Genomic DNA, 13,606 nt, shown 5'->3' with positions numbered 1-13,606 from the left:
TGGTGTCAGAGCACCCATCTTTACCAAAAAGCTGTAGCTAAGTGCACAGTTGGCTGTTGAGATGGTGCCACAATCAAATTTGGCAAACTAAGGCTTGCAAGTGACCCAATCAAAACTGACATAATTTGATCAAAGCTTTCCAGCAGGCCTCGTAAGCAGGCCTGACGTCAGAGAGGACATTATGGTGATGAGGAGGTGAACTTGGCATCCAGTTGGTACCTCAGAGCATCCCCAGGAGATGGGAACTACCTGTCCCGCATCAGTGATAAAGGCAAACAACAATCATCGTGAACCCTGTTGCTCCCTTGGGGAAGAGAATAGTCAGCTCCTTGGAGAACCAGGTGCTGGGCAGTGCCAAGGAGATGGAGCCAGTGGGTGGAAGGGCCTATTGGAAGCAGGGTCAAACTGGGGTGGGGGGGGGGGAGCGGTCACTGGTGGGGATGCACCCAATGTGCACTCTGCATGAGGAATCGGTGGGGGTGAGTGAAAGGAATAATCAGACTGGCCCCATGGGGGGAGGCTGGGCCACTGATCGCAGGGGCAGTCAGTCTGCTGATTGTGGGGTTGGGGGGGGGTGGGTTTGGGCCACTAATCAGAAGGGGGAGGGGTTCAGCTCACTGATCAAAAATGGTGTGGGGGAAATCACTCTGGGTAGGGAATGGGGAGGAGACAGGATTAATTGGTCTGGGTGGGTGGACGGTAGTCGCGCTATGCCGTGAGCCTCTGTGGCATCTGGGAGGTGCTGTGTGAGAGGCTGGCTGACATCAACAGATGCTGAATGCCAGGCCTCCACTGCTGGAGACCTGCACACACACACACAATGGTGCTCTCTGCTACACTGAGCCAGTGTCTGGGCAACTTAAGCCCAACCCTCCCTCTACAGGCCAGGAACAATTTCTGCTGCTTTTTTTATACTCTTAAGTGGATGGGATCACAGATTAGAACTCATCCAAAAAATGGATGAGAAGCCCTCCCATTTTAAAGCCCATCCTGGACTTAGGATTTTTTGGGTAATATCGTCCCCATCTTATATGACAAGCTTGGAAAGATTTAAGTGGCCTACCTTCTGTTCCAAGCTTGTGTGTTCTTATTTTCTTATTATTTCAACCGCTTGATATATTTTACATCTTTTAGTAGGTTAATGTAATTTGTGCAAATGAAAGATGTTAAATTACATCTTTTAAATCTGTTATATTAGAGTGCAATACATAATGATTGAGTAAGATACATAATAAGTGTCACCATTTAATAAATTGATACATGATTAAAATCTATGTCTCAAAATTTGATTTGGTCTGAAATTCTTAGCCAAAAATAATATGATGAAACATAAGGTGCCATTAATTATATCAGTTCTTTTTGTAATTCTCCCAGGAATTTTCAATGACTAAATTACAGAAGTATGAGAGTGTTAAGTCATCATAATTCTTATTAAGCGTTCTCTATTTCCATGTCCATCTGCCCCAAATTGAAACATATGCGATACATGCCCTGTCCAATGTGGAATATCTTAGCCTGAATTTTAATGTGCAAATGATAGGGAAATTGTTAGTGATCACCATTGCCACTCCTTCAAAACTGAAAGCAACTTCTGGAGTCTGCACATGCACAGTTAAAGCTGGAAATCTGAAGATTGCAGTGAGTGATTCTTCACTTCTCTAAATGATGAACTGTTGAAGACACCATTTGAAGTGTTGACCTTTTGGAGGACTTTACATTATTGATTTGACAATCTGCTTTTGTCAACATCAACCCCTCCTAAAGCTGACCCTGTTAACTCTGGCAATGGATCAGCTCTCACTGCACCTTCCGACATCACCCTCCAAAATGTCCATTCACACATGAAGACATAGGACAGAGAATTTTACCAGCACATCCGCCCGAGGCTCGTAAGATCCCACCTGAAACCAATGGAGAATGCTGTTCTGCAAGCCTCACCTGCCCCAATTCTGAGACAGCCGTGCCGGGAAAATTCTGGCCACAATGTCATTGTGTTATGCAAGACATTGAAACTTATGCTAAAAGCAGATCCAAAATATTAAAGCAATTTGTGAGAGTAAGATATCATTCATGCTAAGAAAGACAAACTTAATAATATCAGGAAATTCTTCACACAAAAAATGATACATATACAAAGGAAACCCAGTTAGAGTTGTAGAGACGCAACCTGAATTTTCAAATCAAGGTCAGGGGACACACACCAGTTGTGTTTTGTGTCTTGACACTGTGTTGCATTTGCTCTAGAAAATTTGTAAACTGTGAACTCCCACAAAATGGTGAAAAACCTCATGTCAAACCCTATCCTAAATCAATTTTAGTGTGTACTAACAAACTCAGTCTGAATGCAATTAATTACTTTAATCTGTGTTAAATTTACTAAACAATTAGAATCTACTGATCCAATAATGTAATTAACCAGTCAAAGCATTAATATGGGTCTTGTGAATTGGACAAAATTCTACTATCTTTCCTCAAATAATACCTCTATTTAAAAAAGAAAAGTGGGATCTTGAATGTTTAACCAATTGGACACTAGACAGCCAAGTCTCTATACTGGGTATATCAAATAATTGAGGAATCATTTGGGTTTCTCTACTACCTTACACCCATCAGATATATAAATGATGAGATGAAGTTTAATAATTCAGAGACATTTCATCTTGACTGTCTTACAAAAGGTGCTGTGGCATGAGGTTGGCACCTAGTGCCTCACAAGAAATGGATCCCAGCCAAGGTGACACAAGAGCTGACAAAATGCATGGGAAGAAAAATAATTTTGCAGAGTGGACGTTAATCTCAGAATCAGTTAGGCAAGCATGCAGGTGTTCAACGTCTTGAGAGATAGAGACATAATGAAATTTGTAATACCTTTTAACATCCACTTGTTTGACATTAAAAAAAATAACACTTTTATGTTACTGGCATAGTTTTGTCATGTGACAGAATATAACAGTGGTCCTGCCTTGACACGTCACGAACAAACAAAAAGAGAAAAATCAGTTGTTCAGATGTGGTTTATTATTCATTATTTTTAAACCTGTCTGACTTTGAAAAAGAAGTATGGATAAATGAAGGATCTGTCCTTAAATTATGTCCATCATGATTTGAGACCAAATAAACTGGAACATGAGAGACAGCTGACCATCTTTAAAAGAATAGCTGGCACAGTTACAAAAGGACTGACAGCAGAAGGACAACCCCTGATTAAAAGGTGTGGCAGATGAAAACAGCTTAGTACCATTAAAATACAATGATACACATTGTGACTAAAACTGTTGACATCCATAAAACTCCATCATTTGGATTGAAAACTATTGAATCATAGAATCCCTACAGTGCGGATAGGGTCATAAAGGATTACAGCATGGAAACAGCCCCTTTTGGCCCAACTTTTTCATGCCATCTTTTTTTTTAAACCCCTAAACTAATCCCATTTGCCCACATTTGGCCCATATCCCTCTACACCCATCTTACCCGTGTAACTGTTTTCATGTTGCAACTGTACACAACTCTGGTGCGGCCGCACTTGGAGTATTGTGTGCAGTTCTGGTCCCCACATTATAGGAAGGATGTGGAGGCTTTGGAGAGGGTGCAGAGGAGGTTTACCAGGATGTTGCCTGGTATGGAGGGGAGGTCCTATGAGGAGAGACTGAGGGATTTGGGGTTGTTTTCGTTAGAAAGAAGGCGGCTAAGAGGGGATCTTATTGAAACATATAAGATGATTAGAGGTTTAGATAGGGTGGACAATGATAGCCTTTTTCCTCGGATGGAGAAAGCTAGCACGAGGGGGCATGGCTTTAAATTAAGGGGTGTAGTTATAGGACGGATGTCAGGGGTAGGTTCTTTACCCAGAGGGTGGTGAGGGATTGGAATGCCCTGCCTGCTGCAGTTGTAAATGCGCCTAGTTTGGGGGCATTTAAGAGATCCGTGGATAGGTTTATGGATGGAAAGGGATTGGTTTAGGTTAGAGGGTCATTGTTTTTTAACTGGTCGGTGCAACATCATGGGCCGAAGGGCCTGTTCTGCACTATAATGTTCTATGTTCTAAATGCTTTCTAAAAGACAAAATTTTACCCACCTTTACTACTACCTCTGACAGTTTGCTCCAGGCACTCACCACTCTCTGTGTGAAAATATTGCCCCTCTGGATACTCTTGTATCTCTCCCCTTTCATCTTAGACTTATGCCCTCTAGTTTTAGACTCCCCTACCCTTGGGAAAAGACTATCTAACTGAGCTGTGCCCCTCATTATTTTATAGTTCTCTATGTTTCACAGAAAAAAGCCCCAGTTTATCCAGGCTATCCTAATCACTCAAACCATCAATTCCCAGTAGCATCCTAGTAACTCTTTTCTGCACTCTTTTTAGTTTAATAATATCCTTTCTATAATAGATTGACCAGAACTGTACACAGTATTCCAAGTGTGGCCTTACAAATGTCTTGTATAACTTCAGCAAGACTTCCCAACTCCTGTATTCAATGTTTTGACCAATGAAACCATGCATGCTGAATGCTTTGTTCACCACTCTGTCCACCTGTGATTCCACTTCTGAGGAGCTATCAACATGTCACCCTAGATCTCTTTGTTCTGTAACTCTCCCCAGTGCCCTACCATTAACTGACTAAGTTCTGCCCTGATTCAATCTACCAAAATGCATCACCTCACATTTATCTAAATGAAACTCCATCTGCCATTCGTCAGCCCACTTGTCCAATTGACTAAGACCCCATTGCAATTAGAGATAACTTTCTTCACTGTTCAATATTGGTGTCATCTGCAAACTTACAAACTGTGCCTTCTATATTCTCATCCAAATCATTAATATAAATGACATAACAGTGGACTCAGCTCTGATTCCTGAGGCACACTGCTGGTCACAGGCCTCCAGTTTAAAAAAACCAACAGATGGCAGCATTCGGCCCATTGAGTCTGAACCCCATATATTTATCCCACAAGATAAATTTTAAGTACCAGGAAAGTAATAAAGACAAAGGGCCATGATTTTCCCACTGGCAAGGATCATGTATGATCAACCAACATCAATGGGGACCAGATGTAATGGCTTCGACAGTAGGACCAGAGGCCGTTGAGGTCCCCAGGGGGTCAGGAGCAGGGGAAGTGCCCCTGGATAGTGCCAGGCTTGCACCTTGCACTACCCAGAGGACACCTTGGCAGTGCCCACCAAGCAGAGACAATGATAAGGGGGCGGGGCAAGAGCCTATTATTGGGGGGAGGTCAACTTGGAAGAAGGGGATGTGGGGAATGCTGCATGATCTGCAACAGTGATCTGGTGGGAGGGACATGCTGCAGACACTGCAAATGTTGATTGGCTGGTTTGTGTACAATGTGGTTGATCAGACGGCCTGTGCACAAGGGGGGAGGGTGCAATTGGTCAAGGTGGGGGGAATTGTTTGCAGAGGCCTGCTGTAGCAGAGGGGCACAATCAGTACAAGGGCATCCATGGTATCTGGGGAAAGAATCAGTCACAAAGGCCAGCTATAGCTGGGGAAGGTAATCATAGAACACAAAGGTCTGAACATGCGCAATGGCATCCTCTGTTGCTATCCGCTTGCTTAGGCCCCACTCCTCCCTTGCTGGCAGGAAAGAACTGGCTTAATTTTTTGGATAGATTCCATTTCTAACTTACCCAAAAAAGCACGAATCTCCCCTGCTCATTTGACACACAGAATGTTTTTGGTAATATTGCCCCCATTCTATGTGTTTCAGGTAAGTTTTTATTTATTTATATATTATTAGTGTCACAGTAGGCTTATATTAACACTGCAATGAAGTTGCTGTGAAAATGCTGTAGTTGCCTCACTCTGGCATCTGTTCGGGTACATTGAGGGGGAATTACCATGGCCTACATATCTAACTAGCACATCTTTTGGACTGTGGAGGGGAAATCGGAACACCCAGTGGAAACCCACACAAACATGGGGAGAATGTGCAGACTCCACAAAGAGTGACTGAAGCCAGAATTGAACCTTAGTCCCTGGCACTGTGAGGAAGCAGTGCCCACCACTATGTCACCATGCCACCAGGGTAGAAAAAAAACCTGTCTTTGGTGCAAATGGATATATTTTGAAATCAACATTGAAGAAAAGCATTGCCACCTTTAGTTTATCCTCAGTTTCCATTGACAGCATTTCCCATCCCCTCACCTGTTGTAGGAAGAATTGCTTCTCTATCCAGAGGTCTTGGATTCCAACAAATCTCCTGCTAATGAAGGTTTTACATTTGGGCTTAAATACATGAAAGAATGTCCTGGAGCCCCAGCAGGGGCTTTGCAGGCAGGTGGGGTGGGAAACTGTAAAATGTCATGGCATTGCCCCCACCATCTATGGGCAGCTCCCCTGCACTCACAATAGGATCTCCCCAGAATGTCCTGACTCCCAGATACTGTTCCCATAGACTTGTTTAACCTGGCACTCCAAGCCCCCAACCTTAACCCCATTTCCCCAATTGTTCACTTCCCTCACCAGTGACTTTTAGACAGGCCCCAGCAATACCATTCCCCTCCGCTTCCAAATTACCTTTCACTCCACTATCAATAGTTCACTAAAATGGAACATTCTGTTTCGATGGGGGGGCGTGAGTCCCACCTTAAACCAAATAACCTATCGGGCACTAAATGCACATGGGAACAAACTCCCCTCTGAATTTTTCACAGGGCAGAGCATTTGTGGTATTCTGTGGGAACTCCAGCACCCCTTCAAATGTAGTCCCATGTTTTCAATGGTCAAGAAGTAAGAAAACTATGTTCTAAAATTAATATTACCTTATTTTAATTATTCCCCTTGAGATCACACTGATACAAGGGAAAGAGGGCAGACTACAATGCAGATAAGTATTATGAGGTGGTTCTTCCAAAAAAAATTCTAACTGTCGAATTTGCATAAACATTGGAGTTAACCCTGCTGGTTTTCTTCAGCGGGATTTTCAAATTGGACCTCCCACACTCTGCACTGCTGAGGGCAGTAGTGTGGATCATGTGAATAATCCATGGCTGGGGCCTATTCCCACTGGAGAGGTTAAAATCAGGGTGTTGGGTGGCCCCCACGCATGCTCACAGATCTGGGAGATTGCTAAACAAGTCCTACTAGCATTGAGATTACTGGCCTCTCAGCTACCCCACAGTCTTTGCTAGCCTCATCGCTGGCCTCTCATCCCTTAACCCCACAAGAATATCGTTAACATTCATATCGCCCCACTGACCCAGACATCGCTGGCCACCCCATTCCCCCACTGACATGGACATTGCTAATCTCCATGTCTCCCCACCTCCCATTCACACCTCCCTTCACAGACAGAGCACTGTTCACTCCCCTGTCTGCGAGCTTTCCCCCTAATTGAGTGAGAGCCTTGAGCATTGCATCCTCTCCCTGCCCCAGATACAATATCTTGTTGAATTTACCCAATTAGCACCTTTGGCAATGGCTCACCTTCTATTGAAACTGGGTTGCCTGTACATTATTTGCAATGAAATTTAACTAAATTGGGCCAGAACTGGCCCAGACTGACTCACCTGGACTCCAGAGCTGTAAATATGCTGCAATTATGCACACACAGGCAGTCATGCCAGGAAGAGAAGATTCCCAAGAAAAGTGATCCCAGATTTTCAGACAGTGAGTTGGACGCAGTGGGGGAGAGGCGCCAGCTGCTGTACCCCACTCATGGCCATTGCCCAAGGGGTCATGCAGCAAGTATATTGTGGGAGGCAACAGTTGCTGTTGTGAATGCCAATTCACTGGTGCCTCACTCCAGAAGCAATACTGTAAGAAGATGAACGACATTCTTTGGGCAGCAAGGGCGGGTGTGCACCTGATTCTGAAACCAGTACATGTGTTGTGCTTACAATGTCAAACCATCCCCAGACTCCTCAAACACAGCCACCAATGCCAACCCCCATTACTGCTGTCAACTCCTGTGGCACCTCCCCAATCAGCAACCCCCACAATGGGGACCTATGTTCCCAAATCAGCCAACATTAGCTCCACAACCCCAACACACATTGCATCCCATGCCCTTCCATACATCATGCTTTCAATCCCCCTTATGTCCCCACAAGAGAAGACCGCACATAACTGCCATGAGAGGGAAAAGACCAGTGGGGGTGTTCCTGAGCTGTGATTGCTGACGGTCTCTGAGCAGCATGTCCTGGAGTGGCAGGGGGAGACAAGCTCAGAACGGTAAATGACAGCCAGGCCAGCATTCAGCATGCAAGTGAGCATCAGCTGAACCCTATTTCTAAGTCTGCTTTGCTTTGAAGTTACTGCCATGCTGCTCAGGCTGTTTTCTCTCCCTTCCGCTAGTGTGTGTTCTTTCTTACAGTGCTGGACCCTAATGCCCAGATCCTTCTGGTGTTGCCGCACCTGCAACAACCCCGCGCACCCCCCACCACCACCACCAGCCCCCACTGTTCCTGGACACGCCCTCCCCAACCCTGCTCCTGAACCAACACCCCAGATGACACCTTAGAGGGAAGCCCTGAAGAACTGTCCGAGGACAGCAGCAGTAAATCGGCACAACCATCAACCAGCCAACCCACCGACACAAAGACTATCATTATGGTGGGCCATGTTGGTGCTGAGGCTTCTGGATCACTTACTGGTGAACACCTCACAGCTCCTGATGCACATCAGGTGGAGGCGGGCACGTCTGAGGACTCGGGCACACGGAACTCTGTCAGAGGTCAGGATTCAGCTGTCCCCAAGCCAGATACCAGGACTCAGGGTTCTTTCGTCCCGAAACTGATGGAGATGCATCAGCAAACCCAAGGAGTTGTGGATGGACTGACGCACCCATGCTGCGACTGCAGGGCTGTTTTGAGAAAACAGCACAACGTGGATTAGCTAAGGTAAATATATGGGCTTATGGAGGTAGGGTGAAGTGAGGGCCTGTGTGGGAGACTCTTCCAGATAGTCAGGGCAGAGTCAATGGGCAGGATGGCCTCTTCCTGCATGATAGAGATTTTTTTGACTGGAGGGTGTGCAGAGGAATATGGCAGCAATAGGAGAGTGTATAGTCGGAGAAGTGATTTGGTTCCCTGCAGCTATTAGCGCTACTCTGCACAATGATTTTAACACATTCAATCCCTCCTGTTTACCTTTAGTTTTACCCAGACAGGCAAAACTAGCAGTTGAAAATTCCTCTCCCCTGCCTTGCTTCCTCTCTGAGAAGCAGACACCACAACTGGACATCAGTGTCAACAATGATGTTATTACATTCTAATTTGCCTAAATAATGCAAGGCTAACTCTTAATTGGCAAACAGGATGAGTGATCAAACTTTGAATTGGTGGCCTTGATTGACTGCTAATTTGTCCTTCGAGGGTGATATCATTTCCCTATTTTAAACTCAGGGATCCCATAGTCCTCTCTAATTGGAAGTCTACAGTGTCAATTACATATGCGACCATCCATCTCATTAAAATTTGTTTCTGTTGCTTCTTGTTAGGATACAATAATGTTTTGATATTTCCCTTGCCCATTTATTCAGGAAATATGCTCTCAGTTACCCACCTTGAGGACATTTGGCAGGATTTTATGGCCTCGCTCATCCTGAAACTGTAAAATCCCTGCCCAGGGTCAACGGACTATTCCATGATCCGCCCCTCACCCACTTCGATTCCCCTGGTGGGCAAGGTGGTAAAGTTCTGGCCATTGTCTCAAAAACCCATTCAATTGGTATTAAATCAGATCCCTATTATTGACTCTATGTTTGGACAGGTTATTTGAGGTTTGCTGCTATTTCCCTCTTTGCTTACTTGGAATGACTTGCCTTTAAAACAGTAAACTGAAAGTGATTAGGTCTGCTTAAAATTTAAATAGGAATTAAGATACACCTGAATGTAAATCACGCTGTCAGATGTCGTAGTCTCAAAATGCCTGTTTGTGATACAAGCGGATTAATGCTTAAAACATTTTAATATCATATTACACAGTCCTCCAACATCAGCAGTGATGTGAGCCATTCAAAAAAGGCATTTATCTATCAATATTGCTAACCATAATTTCTGTGCCCTTATTTTAATAGCATGGGAATAACAATCCCTAATCCAGCCAGAATTGCCTGATTCACAATCTCTATGTTCAGCTTTTTTTTTCACTGCAACACGTTGTTCTCCAGAACAAGTTATGATGAGTTCTCCCTGGGACAATGTACTTCAATGAAGCATTTTGAATGTCTTGAACCCATGAGCCCCAAGTGAGAAATTTACTTTAAGTGGTGAGTACTGTCCTTAGAATAATTTCCACTCGTAATTACATTTGAAAAGTCAGTGTACTGGAAATTTCCAAGTTCAGGGTTTCTTTCTTGTTGGAAAATGCAGCCACCTTAAGGTCAGGTTCTGCATGGAGGCTGCAGAATGTTCTTCAGGGAGTCTGCTTGAAAAATAATTTCAAATCCAGCAATTTTTCAGATGTATCAAATGATTGAACTTAGTGGTCTGCATTCCCCATTCTGCAAAGTTGCCAAGCAGTTATTGCCCCTTGATGTAATGTTGTGGCCCTTCAACACCCATGGAACTGCAACCACTATACTGCTATGTGAGGAGTGGGAGAGCAGAGAAACCTGTCAGAATGTGGCAAGGGCCTAAGATTGCAGAGTTGTGGTGTGCTGTGTTTTTCAGGAGGCCAATTACGAGGTAAACATTGTCTGTGCCTTTGGGGCAAGGGAGTTGTGAGTGGGATGATACTACTATGCTGGTCATTCCTATTTCCTCAGCACATTCAGAACTCTGCATAGCTGGGATCAATACGCCCAATTAGATAAGGTGTACCTGCCTTCAGGTGGGTGGTTGTGAGCCACACAAGGTGGGGTCAGGTTGTTATCTGGTCAGAGAACAGGGTATAGATGCACCCTGAGTACAGTTTGGGGGGGTGCTCCAGGATTTTGACCCAGAAACAATGAAGTTCCAGGTTAAAATGATGTGCGGCTTGGAGGGGAATTGCAGGTAGTGGTGTTAGGCATATGCTGCCTTGCCATTATGTGCGGTAGAGGTTGTGCATTTGGAAGGTGTTGTGGGGCGCCTGGCAAGTTGCATTATATAGATGGTACAGCCACAGTGCACTGACAGCAGAAGGAGTGAATGATTGATGTGGTCGACGGCATTCTAATCATTGAAGAGTGGGGTTGATGGATGTTGCACAGCTCAAGAAGGGCAGTTTGAATGACTTTCCCCCACAGCCTTACACTATCAACCAGGGTTTTTGGTTCCAAATGGCAAATGCTGAGATATTGTCTACTTTTAATGATCACTACGGTATCTCAAACGCCGTCGTGTGCATACGCAACCTCACACCAAAAACTGGAAGTTGTGTTACCTGACAATACATTCCAGAGGACCCCCTTTTAATCATTCCACCATCTGCATGGATGTTTCTGTTACTGATTCATGATCCTGGAACACCCGAGGATGACTTGGCTACAAATGCCAAGTAGATGATCTGGAGGAGGGAACCGAGTGTATGGTGTCGAAATTTGCTGATGACACCAAGATTGGTGGAACGGCAAATTGCGCGGAGGGTGTGGAGAGTCTGCAGAAGGAGCTAGATAGGCTGGGCGAATGGGCCAGGAAATGGCAAATGGAATTTAATGTTGGCAAGTGCGAGGTGGTCCACTTTGGTAGGAATAATGGTAGGAAGGACTATTACTTACATGGCGAAAAACTGCAGCAGGCGACGGTGCAGAGGGACCTCGGGGTCCTTGTGCATGAGTCGCAAAAACCCAGCTTGCAGGTGCAGCAGGTGTTCAGGAAGGCGAATGGGATGCTGGCCTTCATAGTGAGGGGGATTGAATATAAAAGTAGGGAGGTCTTGCTGCGGCTGTATAGGGCATTGGTGAGGCCGCAGCTGGAGTACTGTGTGCAGTTTTGGTCGCCACACTTACGCAAGGATATTTTGGCCTTGGAGGGAGTGCAGAGGAGGTTTACTAGGCTGATACTGGAGTTGAGGGGGTTGAGCTATGAGGAGAGGCTGAATAAACTAGGCTTGTACTCATTAGAGTTTAGAAGAATGAGGGGAGATCTCATTGAGACATATAAGATGATAAATGGGATGGATAGGATCGAGGTGGCGAGACTCTTCCCGCTCAGAAAGGACAGTAGGACTAGGGGGCACAGCCTCAAGATAAAGGGGGGGGCGGTTTAGAACGGAGTTGAGGAGGAACTTCTTCACTCAAAGGGTGGTGAATCTCTGGAATTCTCTGCCCGTTGAGGTGGTGGAGGCTGCCTCACTAAATATTTTTAAGACGCGGGTTGATGGGTTTTTGATAAGCGAGGGGATTAAGGGTTATGGGGAGAGGGCGGGAATGTGGAACTGAGCCACGACAGATCAGCCATGATCTTATTGAATGGTGGGGCAGACTCGAAGGGCTAGATGACCTACTCCTGCTCCTATTTCTTATGTTCTTATGTTAGAGAGCAACTGGTGGCTGAAGCATTTGAACACTGAGAATGGCAATATCCCTCTCCACACTGCACAGAAATCAAACAAACTGGGAAATTTAATGAACATTCCCAGCTATTATAAGTCTATTTTACTCAAAACAGACACACAAAGTAAATATTACTTTGTACACTTTTGTTTGTTTGGGTAAAACTTGTTGGGTGGGTTAGAGACAAATGACATTCATTGAAATCAGTTTCACACCTCCATTCTGAGGGTTGTGGATAAGAGGCTCTATCCCCAGAGGCGACTGGATTTTAGGACCAGCTATTTTTTTAATTGGGATTAGTCCACCCAATGGCAAGCAAAGCTTTTGCACCTTAACCTTTTAAATCTTATGTGAAAATTTAAATTAAAAAAAAATTCCAAGAACTCTACAAACCCTGGTAAATTGCATTAAATCATTAAAATTCTTGCAACATTTCCCCATGGGTCATGAAATGGTGCTGTTTTCTATTGTAGTATCTTCAACTTCCATTCATGCTAATTTTTTTCTAGACCACCTATACGTATCATTATCAACAAACCAGAGACACACCGTCTCCATCTCATTGTGTGATATGTTAAGATCCTATTCACTTAAGCAATGATATTTATTCTTCTCATCTGCCTTTGCACTATCATCTTCTTAATGAGAGTGCCAATAATTATTTCTCACAAAATGTGTTTTCCTTGACTTGTCTTTTTAAAGAATGTTCAATGCACAGAGCATAAGGTTTTTTTTTGAAGTGTATTAAATTATGTCACAGTTTAGTAATGTTGTTTAAATCATTACAAAACTCTCATCTGCCTTTCAACTAAGGAATAACTTTAATGGGCATGTCTTTGAATCACAATATCATCAGGGGTTGTGGTTTCAGCTGGAATACAATTTGCTGTTCCTCCTGTCAGTATAGGTCATACTACAGAAATGATTTAAAAATCTTGCTCCAGTCAATGAATTACACAAGTGCAATTTTTTTGTGTGTTGATGAGGTATCACACAAAAGATTAAATCGCAAGATGAGGACTTAGGGATTTGAGAGATAATAGCATAAATGGAGTTTGGTTAATGGACATTAAGCAGAGAGCAGGGACAAATAAGGCATTGGCAAATTGTGACTATTAGATTATGAAAAGAATCACTGCCCGGACCTTAGCTATTTGTAAACTAATA

Source organism: Carcharhinus amblyrhynchos, chromosome 4, assembly GCF_965287045.1.
Source record: "Carcharhinus amblyrhynchos chromosome 4, sCarAmb.v2.hapA, whole genome shotgun sequence".
NCBI classification, from domain to species: Eukaryota; Metazoa; Chordata; class Chondrichthyes; order Carcharhiniformes; family Carcharhinidae; genus Carcharhinus; species Carcharhinus amblyrhynchos.
This window is presented reverse-complemented; position numbering follows the sequence as displayed.